This window comes from Centruroides sculpturatus, unplaced genomic scaffold (genome assembly GCF_000671375.1).
Source record: "Centruroides sculpturatus isolate CEXI.00-Female unplaced genomic scaffold, Cexi_2.0 scaffold603, whole genome shotgun sequence".
Lineage (NCBI taxonomy): Eukaryota > Metazoa > Arthropoda > Arachnida > Scorpiones > Buthidae > Centruroides > Centruroides sculpturatus.
The window spans coordinates 379,280-390,424 of NW_019384857.1; positions in this window are offsets into that span (position 1 = coordinate 379,280).

An 11,145-nucleotide genomic window follows, 5' to 3' on the forward strand; every position below is an offset into this window, starting at 1 on the left:
TGAAAATTTGCTTGATAATTCAACTACGCTTGTTGGAGAACAATAAAAACACTACACTCAACAAGCCACCAATAAAACTCAACTGCCTAATTTATAACCAAAGTCTCCTTTTAATTTGTTTTTTAAAAAAAGCGCTTGACAAACTTGCCCCGCATGCCGAAGTTGCCCCGATCTCCCCTAATATAATAAAAATTTGTATCCTTCTAAATTTTTTAGATGGCAATTAATAATACTGTTTTTAGTATTTAATTTTAGTAATTTGTGATTGATATTTATTAAATCGAATGTTTAAAAGTTATCACTTAAACCATTTTTACTTTCCCGGCTATTATATATAACAGAGGAAAGGTTTGACGATCGGTCAAAAACTGATCCACAAAGTTTTTTTAATAACTCCCATATCTTTTTGTTGAAAATTTCTGAAATTGTGCAAGGAGGTTTGTGTATTAGGGGGATTGATGCTATTAAATGTTGATGGTTAATGTTCGAGGGGTTGGAGAAATAAAAAGAGTCGTGTGTATCTCTAGTAGAGTCGGACTTAATGCCGAAAATACTCGTTATTAGTATTTGGAACTTTTTTATAAAATCCATTCCAACCTTCAATATTGTTTTGTGCCATTTTATAATAGTTAAAAATATAAAAAGTTCTTTTTAATAAAATATCGTAACTGATAGAGCAACATGCAGCTTTAAAAGTTTCCGAGAAAGTTAAGCAACTCGTTGCTGGATCAAAATGGTAAGTAGGATATGGGATTCTGTTTTTAACTTATTTAACAAATGATACTTAACATCAGATGGACGGATGATTGGTAAGATAAAAGTGTTAGCTTGCTTTTTTGGGATCTGGAATCGAATGCAGGCGTTAAACCCAAAGAATTTTCAATGCACGGTATGTCTNATTTAATTATTTGAAGATTTATTTTGCTTGAGAAACATTGAATTGAATCACTCGATGATACACGTATTAAATTATGTCCTGTACGTAGATATATGTGTGTATATATGTATATATGTAATCTTACATCGTTATCATAGAAGATCTCAGCATAATCATCGCGTGAATATAGTAATAGAATTAATATCGTTTATACAAGAAAGATCAATTACAGTCACGCAAATAAGTCACGAGAAGTTCACGTAATGTTTCACGCATTTCGAACATATACGAACATAACGGACACGATACGTATTTTATGTTTTATCATTCAAAAAAAAAGCAACTCCTCTGGCCGAAGGTCGTGTGAAAAATTGCATTAATACTATTATAAAATTGATATCATCATTAAATCTAAAAAAATCATCTAAAAGTTTTTATTTTTCTATTGAATTTTCTTAGAAACTTATTGATTGTGTAGTTAATTAGGAGCTTTACTTACCGAATTCAACTAATCTCCAACTGTTAGGATCCAAGGTAAAAGAATCTTTTCTTTTAAGAAGAGATTCTTTTACCTTCATTTAATAAAACCAAATAATTTTTTTGTATTTTGTTATATGAAAGAATTGTTTTATTAGAAACTATTAACAAATAATATTTAGAGAATGGTTAGAGAGTAAAAAAGATCCTCTAAAAACGACACTCTCGAAAATCTTCCACACATAAAAAACCCTCAAGAACCGCCCTTTAAGATTTAAAGGGTAATTTTAGAAGATTTTATTAATTAGAAAATTATTTATTAATAGTATNAAAAACATCATAATTTTAAAAGATTTTAATTCTCTAGCTTACATTTTCAGTTTTAACTAAACATTGAGAACAGACAAACAGGCCGACAAAAGCTTCCTGAATTTTTTTTCTTATTAGCCTAATTAAAAATACATTTATTTTAATATTTTGTAAAAAAAAAAGAAAAATTGAAACAAAATTTAGTTTTTAAATTATATTTTATTAACTAAAATTATTGTCAAGTCTTATTTTTTCCATTATAAAAGGAGAATCAATCCAGTATCACTCTTTAAAGCTCTGCTATTGCTTAAAAAATAAAACCCTTTTAAAAATACCCTCTAATTTACTTATTAACAATCGTCTAGATAAATTTCAAAAGGAGTTTTTTAGAAGACGATACGAGGATGTAATTTAAGGACAGCGTAGAGAGAGCAATATATCAAAAATTGAATAGTTTTATGTAAGAAAAGAATACTCTATACTTCATATCAATAAAGAAAAACATCGATATTTGTCTCAGTTGTCTTCTAAAAAAGCACAAGTCTCGAAGAGATAAGAGGCGTTTGGTATCATTATATGAAAAATACCCTCTGGCATCGAGATAAAAAAAAGTTTCCTTTCTAAAATAATCTTTTCAACTCTTTATAATAATAATATTTTGTTAGTTCTTTCACGTTTTCTCCTACGTAATAACAACATTTGGATCGGTTTTAATTGATTCAGATAAGGTGTTTTTTATTAAATTCTTCCAAAAAATTACACATTACTACTGAAAATACATCACGAAATTTTCATTAAATACAAATGTTAGTGCATTTATGTATCACTTTTTTGTAAGTAATCATGTAAAAAGTAAATAGAGGGTAAAACTATCAAAAAAAATCACCTAAAAAATTAAAAACTTGAATTATTTCTTCATATCTTAAGTTTTATAGCAATTGATAACCCTTTGTGATATCATTTAATTTATATTCATTAAATTCGTGAGAATTCGAACATAACCGAAAATTTTCATGATAAATGGATCTTTTAACAGATAAGAAATCTTTTATTTAATTAAATCATTAATTATATACATGCCAGAATGAATTTAATTGATCTTAAAATGTCTTTAATCTTGTATCACGTATTAAACACCTATGCAATTGTTAATATCTTAAAATTTTATTTTAAAATATTTAATTATGTATTAAAGTAATTAATAATTTCATAAGAAGGTCATAAATATAATTAATTTTATATATTGACATCCTTTAAGCATATTGGAACCAATTATACTGATTTTAAATGCGGGGTACGCGATCTACCGGTTGAGAAGAGAAAAATAAGATGCGTGTTTAGTCACAAAATGGTGTAGTTAAAATTTGAATAATTTTATAAAATCAGTTATTTGATAAAAACTATATATTATTTTAGAATATTTATCATTATTTTCTGTAAGGGATTTTAAAATATTCAGAAAATTAAAGAATTTTTATAAAGTATCAGAAGATGTACTCTTCAATCTTTTATCTGATAATATATTACTAAGCTTTGGATTTACATCGCAAGTTAATTTATAAATTAGATAATTATGTCTTACAATTATGTAAAAACAAAGAAATTATTAAAATATATTTAAATACATAAAAAATCAAAATGTTTTTGATAAAATAATTGATTTTTTAATGTTTTATCATTCACAATCTTCCATACCAAATGGTATATGAAGCTGAGATTTTAACTGAATTTTTAGAAAAATTCTTTTACAAAAACTAAACTTATCTGAAAAAATTTCTAAAAAATTCTATCCTAATGCGTTAAATTTGAATATTTAGACGTCGTAGACGATTTTTAGCGATTTAAAACAGTAAAACAAATAAAAGTATTATATCCACTTCATTCATCTGTTTGTTTATCCGTTAAGCTCTGAATTTACTGAAATAGAAACTGTAAACAGATCTTATGGCGTATAGACAGACAAACACACCATCAAATTTCAATTAAATATAAGTTTTTAAAAAAATTTTCATTATTTATAATTAAAACCAACTAACTTTCCTGTACATTGTTTACTTTTACCGTTCAAAAATTTTAATTAAATTACACGAGTTATAATGAATTATTTNAAAAACTATATATTATTTTAGAATATTTATCATTATTTTCTGTAAGGGATTTTAAAATATTCAGAAAATTAAAGAATTTTTATAAAGTATCAGAAGATGTACTCTTCAATCTTTTATCTGATAATATATTACTAAGCTTTGGATTTACATCGCAAGTTAATTTATTAATTAGATAATTATGTCTTACAATTATGTAAAAACAAAGAAATTATTAAAATATATTTAAATACATAAAAAATCAAAATGTTTTTGATAAAATAATTGATTTTTTAATGTTTTATCATTCACAATCTTCCATACCAAATGGTATATGAAGCTGAGATTTTAACTGAATTTTTAGAAAAATTCTTTTACAAAAACTAAACTTATCTGAAAAAATTTCTAAAAAATTCTATCCTAATGCGTTAAATTTGAATATTTAGACGTCGTAGACGATTTTTAGCGATTTAAAACAGTAAAACAAATAAAAGTATTATATCCACTTCATTCATCTGTTTGTTTATCCGTTAAGCTCTGAATTTACTGAAATAGAAACTGTAAACAGATCTTATGGCGTATAGACAGACAAACACACCATCAAATTTCAATTAAATATAAGTTTTTAAAAAAATTTTCATTATTTATAATTAAAATCAACTAACTTTCCTGTACATTGTTTACTTTTAACGTTCAAAAATTTTAATTAAATTACACGAGTTATAATGAATTATTTTCTAAAAATAAATCTGAAAAATTCACTTTTAGAACGTCATATTATTAACTTGCTGCATGGAAATTCTAAGTGTTTTTAGAATCTAACAACTGAATCTATGCTCACAAATGGCAATCTCTAAGCATTAATTACTTGTATAAAGGAATAACTATTTTGCACAGATAATTAAATTTACTATTTACAGATAGACAAACGGACAGACGAACTAATTGCAAACGTTCTAGATCGTATTTTCTTCTAAAAAATAAATGGAATTTTGCTTGTTTTCAGCGTTTTATTAGCACAGATATGAGTGTAATTCGATATAAAAAACGACAATTTAAAAAAAATCAATTCTCTCTAACATTTTTTATTTTTAGATTTTTGTTTTAACTTGTTAAACAGACAAACAGATTGACATAAGCTAAAGCTGGAAATTATTATTATTATCTAACGTTTTAATGAACAATAAATTTACTTTGTGTAAAAATTTTCTTTCAAAATTAAACAAAAGTTAGAAAAATTGTTGGACGTAAATATTCTTTTTAATTATTTTTCTAAAAGAAAAAACAAAATATATTTTGTAAAATTATTAAAAGTAAACATAATAATTTTTTGAAGATAAAGAAAAGTGTAATTTAATTAAATAATATTCAAAGTATCGTTAAACTTTACAAGATCAAAAAATTAAATTAATTAAAATTAAAATATCATATTAATTAATTAACAGTGCAAAACAACAAATTAAATTATTATTAAAAACGCTAATAAAGTAACTGTTTTAACAAACATTTTGTGAATAGACAAAACGACAGAAGAATTAGTTACAAAATTTCAACTTTATAACTCGTACTCACTCTAAAAACTGCAGAAATTTAGCAGTTTTTGATATTAATTCAATGCAAATAAGTGTAGAATTCACTAAAAAAAACATCATAATTTTAAAAGATTTTAATTCTCTAGCTTACATTTTCAGTTTTAACTAAACATTGAGAACAGACAAACAGGCCGACAAAAGCTTCCTGAATTTTTTTTCTTATTAGCCTAATTAAAAATACATTTATTTTAATATTTTGTAAAAAAAAGAAAAATTGAAACAAAATTTAGTTTTTAAATTATATTTTATTAACTAAAATTATTGTCAAGTCTTATTTTTTCCATTATAAAAGGAGAATCAATCCAGTATCACTCTTTAAAGCTCTGCTATTGCTTAAAAAATAATTTTTAAAAAATTTAATTTAAAAATTTTTAGAGCATAAATATCCAAAAATAAATTTAGAAACTCAAACTAACTTTCTTGTTAAACTTATTAAACATAAAATTTCATTTAGTTGTCCACTAAACGCATTAAACATTCTTCCATAACATTGCATGGTCATTGTTAACTTTATAGCTCATTCTATTACAAATTTTCATATTAGCTTTAACAATAATTTAACAATAATACATTGTCACGTGGCACTTAAAATATTCGAAAATTTTAACAGAGGAAGCGAGAGTTTAATTAGGATGGAAAACACGTCAGATATTCATACAACGCGCTTGTTAATAAACACGAAACTTTTACTTAGAAATACAAAATAATACATCAAATAAATGTCAAAATTTAATAAATAAACCTATAAATTATATATATTTTTTAAAAAATAAAATAATTTTAAACTACTTACAGCATTTTTTCCTCTCACTTCACATGTCAGGTGTATTAAAAAAAAAAACTAGCCACGTGACTCGTCTAGTGTTTGTTTATACATAAAATATTGCTTTTTACGTTTAATTTAATTCAAAAAACGTCATGCTTATAAGTCATTCAGTTAATCGAAAAACATCATTCTTGCAAGCTATTGGATTAATTCAAGAAAACGTCATCCCTATAATCCATTGAGGCCGATGGATATAAAGTTCATTTTTTAAACTGGCTTAGTGTTTGCTTATACACAAAATATTGCCTTTTATGTTCAATTTAATTCCGTGAACGTCATCTCTGTAAGCTATTTTCAATCAAGCGTGCTATTCTTTTACAAAGCACATGATAAGGCTACATACATTCATCTCGTATAGTCAATTGCATTGATCGATTTTTGTTTGTTTGCAGCGACCTTTATTTGCCAGGTCAATGTGGATCCCACTATCTATCCTTCTATTCAATTACGTAACAAGAATATAATCTTTCCACCTACACTTGCACCAATTCTCTCTACTTTAACCAGCTGTACGGTTATTGTTACGTATATACTAAGACGTGGAAGAAAGGAGAGTAAATCTTGTAAATCCTTAAGCCGTTTGTAAGCGTTAAAGGCGTGCAGGATGTGACTTACTAACAGAATGTCACGTGCAGAGTGTATACCCTACAGCGAAGTACGGGGTGGACCTTCGATTTCAGTTATCTACCTTCTAACATGGCTTAATGATCGATATAGGATACCATAGAGTAATATTTCCCAACCTTGTTTATTTGACGATTATCTTTCTTTAATTAGTGATGTATTCGAGAATTTGCGAACTACCAGTTGGTAAATAAAGACATCCTAACCAAGATGTACCAACTTTGCTTATTTGACGACTATTTTGTTTTAAGTAATCATATAATCGGGCCGTTCGCGAACTACTAGTTGATATGTATTGGTTTTCCGACCTTGTTTATTTTATGATCACATTACTTTAAGCAGTAATATGTTTTGGGTGATTCGCGAACTACTGGCTGATAAGTTAAGGTGAAATTCGTAAATAAATTTTTTTACATACCACTAAAAATTAATTTTATAGAATTTTTGATATTTTTAATAGATATTAATGAAAATGGTATTAAAAAAAGCTAAATTCAAATAAATTTCGCACTTATTTTTTATTATTAAATCTTTTGCAGAATAACTTTAATATTGTGCTTTTTAATTAAATATTTATGAAAATAATTAAAGATTTTGCACACTTTCTTGCATTTACACTGTAACGTGTAAAAGGTAACTAACGCCATCTATTACCGTTCAAAAATTTTAATTAAATTACACGAGTTATAATGAATTATTTTCTAATTAATTATATCAAATTTAATATATGTTTTAATATTATAAGAAACTATTTTAATTATTTTTAATCAAAATTTAATTCCATTTATTTTTATAATTACCCATTGGGCCATATTACCAGTAATTTTTAATCAAAAATCTAAAAAACACACAAAAAAAAAAATATAGGCTGACTCTAAATTCGGTTAACCGAATCACGAATTATTTTAAAAGCATTTAAAACCTGTTTTAACCAGCTTCAAAATTCGGTTAACTGATGTTAACTTATGCATATAAGATGTCTGCATCTTATTATATGCCTGTTAACTGCATTTTGGGCCACTCTATATAAGTTACTTAAAATGTATCGCAATAAAATTAATGATATATAAACAAATGACTCTCAAAAGCTGGTTTTTTTTAATTACCTTTCGGGATTTTATTAATTTGTTGAACATTTAAAAGCCATATCACATTGCATTATAATATACCATAGACGATTATAATAATTTATGCCGCATCATCACATGAGGATTAGAAATAACAGAAAATACTTAAATTCCATATCTTAAATATGTTATTTTTTAAATATAAATTAATGTATGTGCTATGAAGTTGTTAAATGTGCACATTAAAAACGGAAAATCTTCAACAGCACATTAAAAACGGAAAATCTTCAACAGAAAAAATATGCAATGAGCTACCCTTCAGAATGACGTTCGAGTATTTTTGAATGTTTTGGCACTTATAAAGCTTTTTTAGAAGAATTTTGAATGCTACAACACATTGTATGCTTCATAATGATCAAATTAACGTGTTAAAATTCTATAATATGTATATTTATGATATACAAACAGCCATGATGAAGCACGTCGCATGTTACGAATCTTATGCCAGACATTACGAATTTTTTTCTAAATACAGTAAATATAAAATAAATAATTAATTATTAAGATTGATTATTGCTCGATAATTACCGATGATTATCATTAAATAAAAAGATTTCTTTACGAGATACGAGATCATGTGGCTAAAATATGTTTATGTAGCTAGATAATGTAATCTCATTATGGTTTATGCGATTTGTTTCGGATCAAAACAGATCAATAACAACTAAGGTTTCTGGATAAGATTCTGGCATTTTCATATAATTGTAATTATTAAAGCTGTATATAAGCCTATAATCTATAAAATAAAATCATAAAAATGCATATTTTATATTCTTGCAACGCGATAAAAACTAATAAAAGTAGAAATTTTAAAAGTATCAAAAATTTTTAAGAGCTGCAACTTACTTGATGCATTTTACGATTGTAAACTTGGTAACATCTAGATTATTCTATGCTAAACTTATACAAACATTTACATACTTTAATACTTCATAATTACTATGGTTATCAACTTATCATTGCTGCAACATGTGTATATACATCTCCTGTTCGACGAAGCAAGACTTACAAATGATTAGTCTCTGGCGGTTCTTGCAAAATTTATGTAATCTTTTAGATTTTGTGTACTTTTGGACAGACAACATACAGAAAATATAATAAAACAACTATATTAATAAAGTAACTAACTATAATAATTATAACTTTAAAAAAAATTAAGTAAATTACATCTACAGATTACTTCGCGGATAGATTTCTTTTAGATTTTATAACTTATTTATTCAGAAAAAAATATATAAAATTGGCACGTGAAATCTTAATTAGGCTAAATTCATTGAAAACGGAATAAATAATTGAAAAATATTAAATTTTAATTAATTTATATTTGCTTAAATTCGTGCCTACGAACGTGATAATAATTCGATTTTCACGCGCAAAATCATTATTAGTGCCAAATTTGTCAATTACACAATTAGAGCCACGTGCTATACTTGACTGTACGTTATAATTATCGTCGTAAATTCTAATAAATTTGAATCTTAAATGAATCCCATTTTTCCGAGTGTTTGTAAGTCTATGCACTTTGTTAATTGGAAGCGAATGTGTAGTAGAATATCAAACAAAAAAAAATTGCTATATTACAGTCTTAAAAAGTTTATTTTCTCTAAAAATTATTATCTAATCAAATAGTTGCGTCTAAAACTTCCATTTTAAGCATATAATATCTGAGAATCATTTTTTGATTATACAATTAAATGCATAAATCATCTACTGTAAAGATTTTTAGGCAAAACTACATATAAAAATTCCAATTTTAAACATATAATTTCATCTAAAAATCCTATTTGATTTCATATTTAAATATAAAAAGTATATACTCTGATGATTAAAAAATCTTGTAATATATAAGATTTACAGGAATATAAAATTGATTTTTTTATAAAAATTACTTTTCTAATGTTTCCATTTTTTTCTGTTTTTTTTAGAATCAGAAGCTTGCTATTAATTAAATCCTAATTATCGGATAAAGTCATATTTTTTGATAAAATATGCTTTAGTTAAGATAATTAGCTGACACTTCTCCAATTTATCAAATTACTTATTATTCAACTAACTTAAAAACTTCACAAATATTTTAAGAACTTTTACAGAATTTTTTTACAAAGCTTACGAAATTTTTATACTTGTTTTAAGCTTATTTATTAATTTTTAATGAAAATAATCATTTAAAAAATCATATAAATTCATGACATTTAAAAGTATAATAAAGATTTAAAAAATAATTTAAAATATAAGCCACATGTTTCATATAAATTTTATAAATTTTTTAGATAAATTATTCAAAATTATTATTTAAAAATATTTAACATTTTATCGATATTTTAATAGAAAATATTTAACATTTTATCGATATTTTAATAGAAAATATTTACTATCCTTGTTTATTTTATGATNATTATTTATTAGCAGTTTTACCAAATTATCTATTTTATTATATTATAAGACATTTCTTAGTTATAATATAAGGCATGTGTTGAAAATTGAAACTGGAACGTTTATTTGGTAAAAATGAATTACAAAATTCAAAGAAACCCAGCATTCACGCATGCATCCGATGACCTCTCTGTTGACAGCTGAATTATGTCTGATCGCTGTTATACTATATCCACAAATTATTAGCACGATTTTCTGCACTTATAAGCCTGAATTTAGTTTCGAGATTTTTATGTAAACGTTGAAAAGAAACTTCTCCCCAATGTCAACCAGATAAAACGATGTATCCCAATGAATTCTGCTTAATTTAACTACATTAAAAATTCTTACAAACAACATTAAAACAACATTCCTAGAAAAAAATGGTATAAATTATTAGTAAACTACGTTTCTAGAAAGAAGATATACTTGCATTTTATCTTGAATTTCCTGACTTTTAAAGTTTTAATTTACGTTTAAGACTTGCTGTTTGCAGTCGTTTAACAATCGAGAGATAAATTCGTTTTGTACTGTGCTTGAAGCCTGTATAAAGGTACACCATTGAATGTATTGTATAATGTAACTGGAGCAAAAAAGCACATTGATATTTTTATTATAAGTCGGAAAACATAAATGTATTGTTTGTTAATACAATTTCTTCGAATTAAAAATGTTAAGTAATACATAAATTCGCACTTCATAAATTTTTTGCAATGTTATGACGTTTCATTTTAAAAATAACTTTTGTATTATTAATCAAAATAAATAAATAAATTGGTATGTGGCACCATCTGTTATGAAAATTTGTTATATAAAT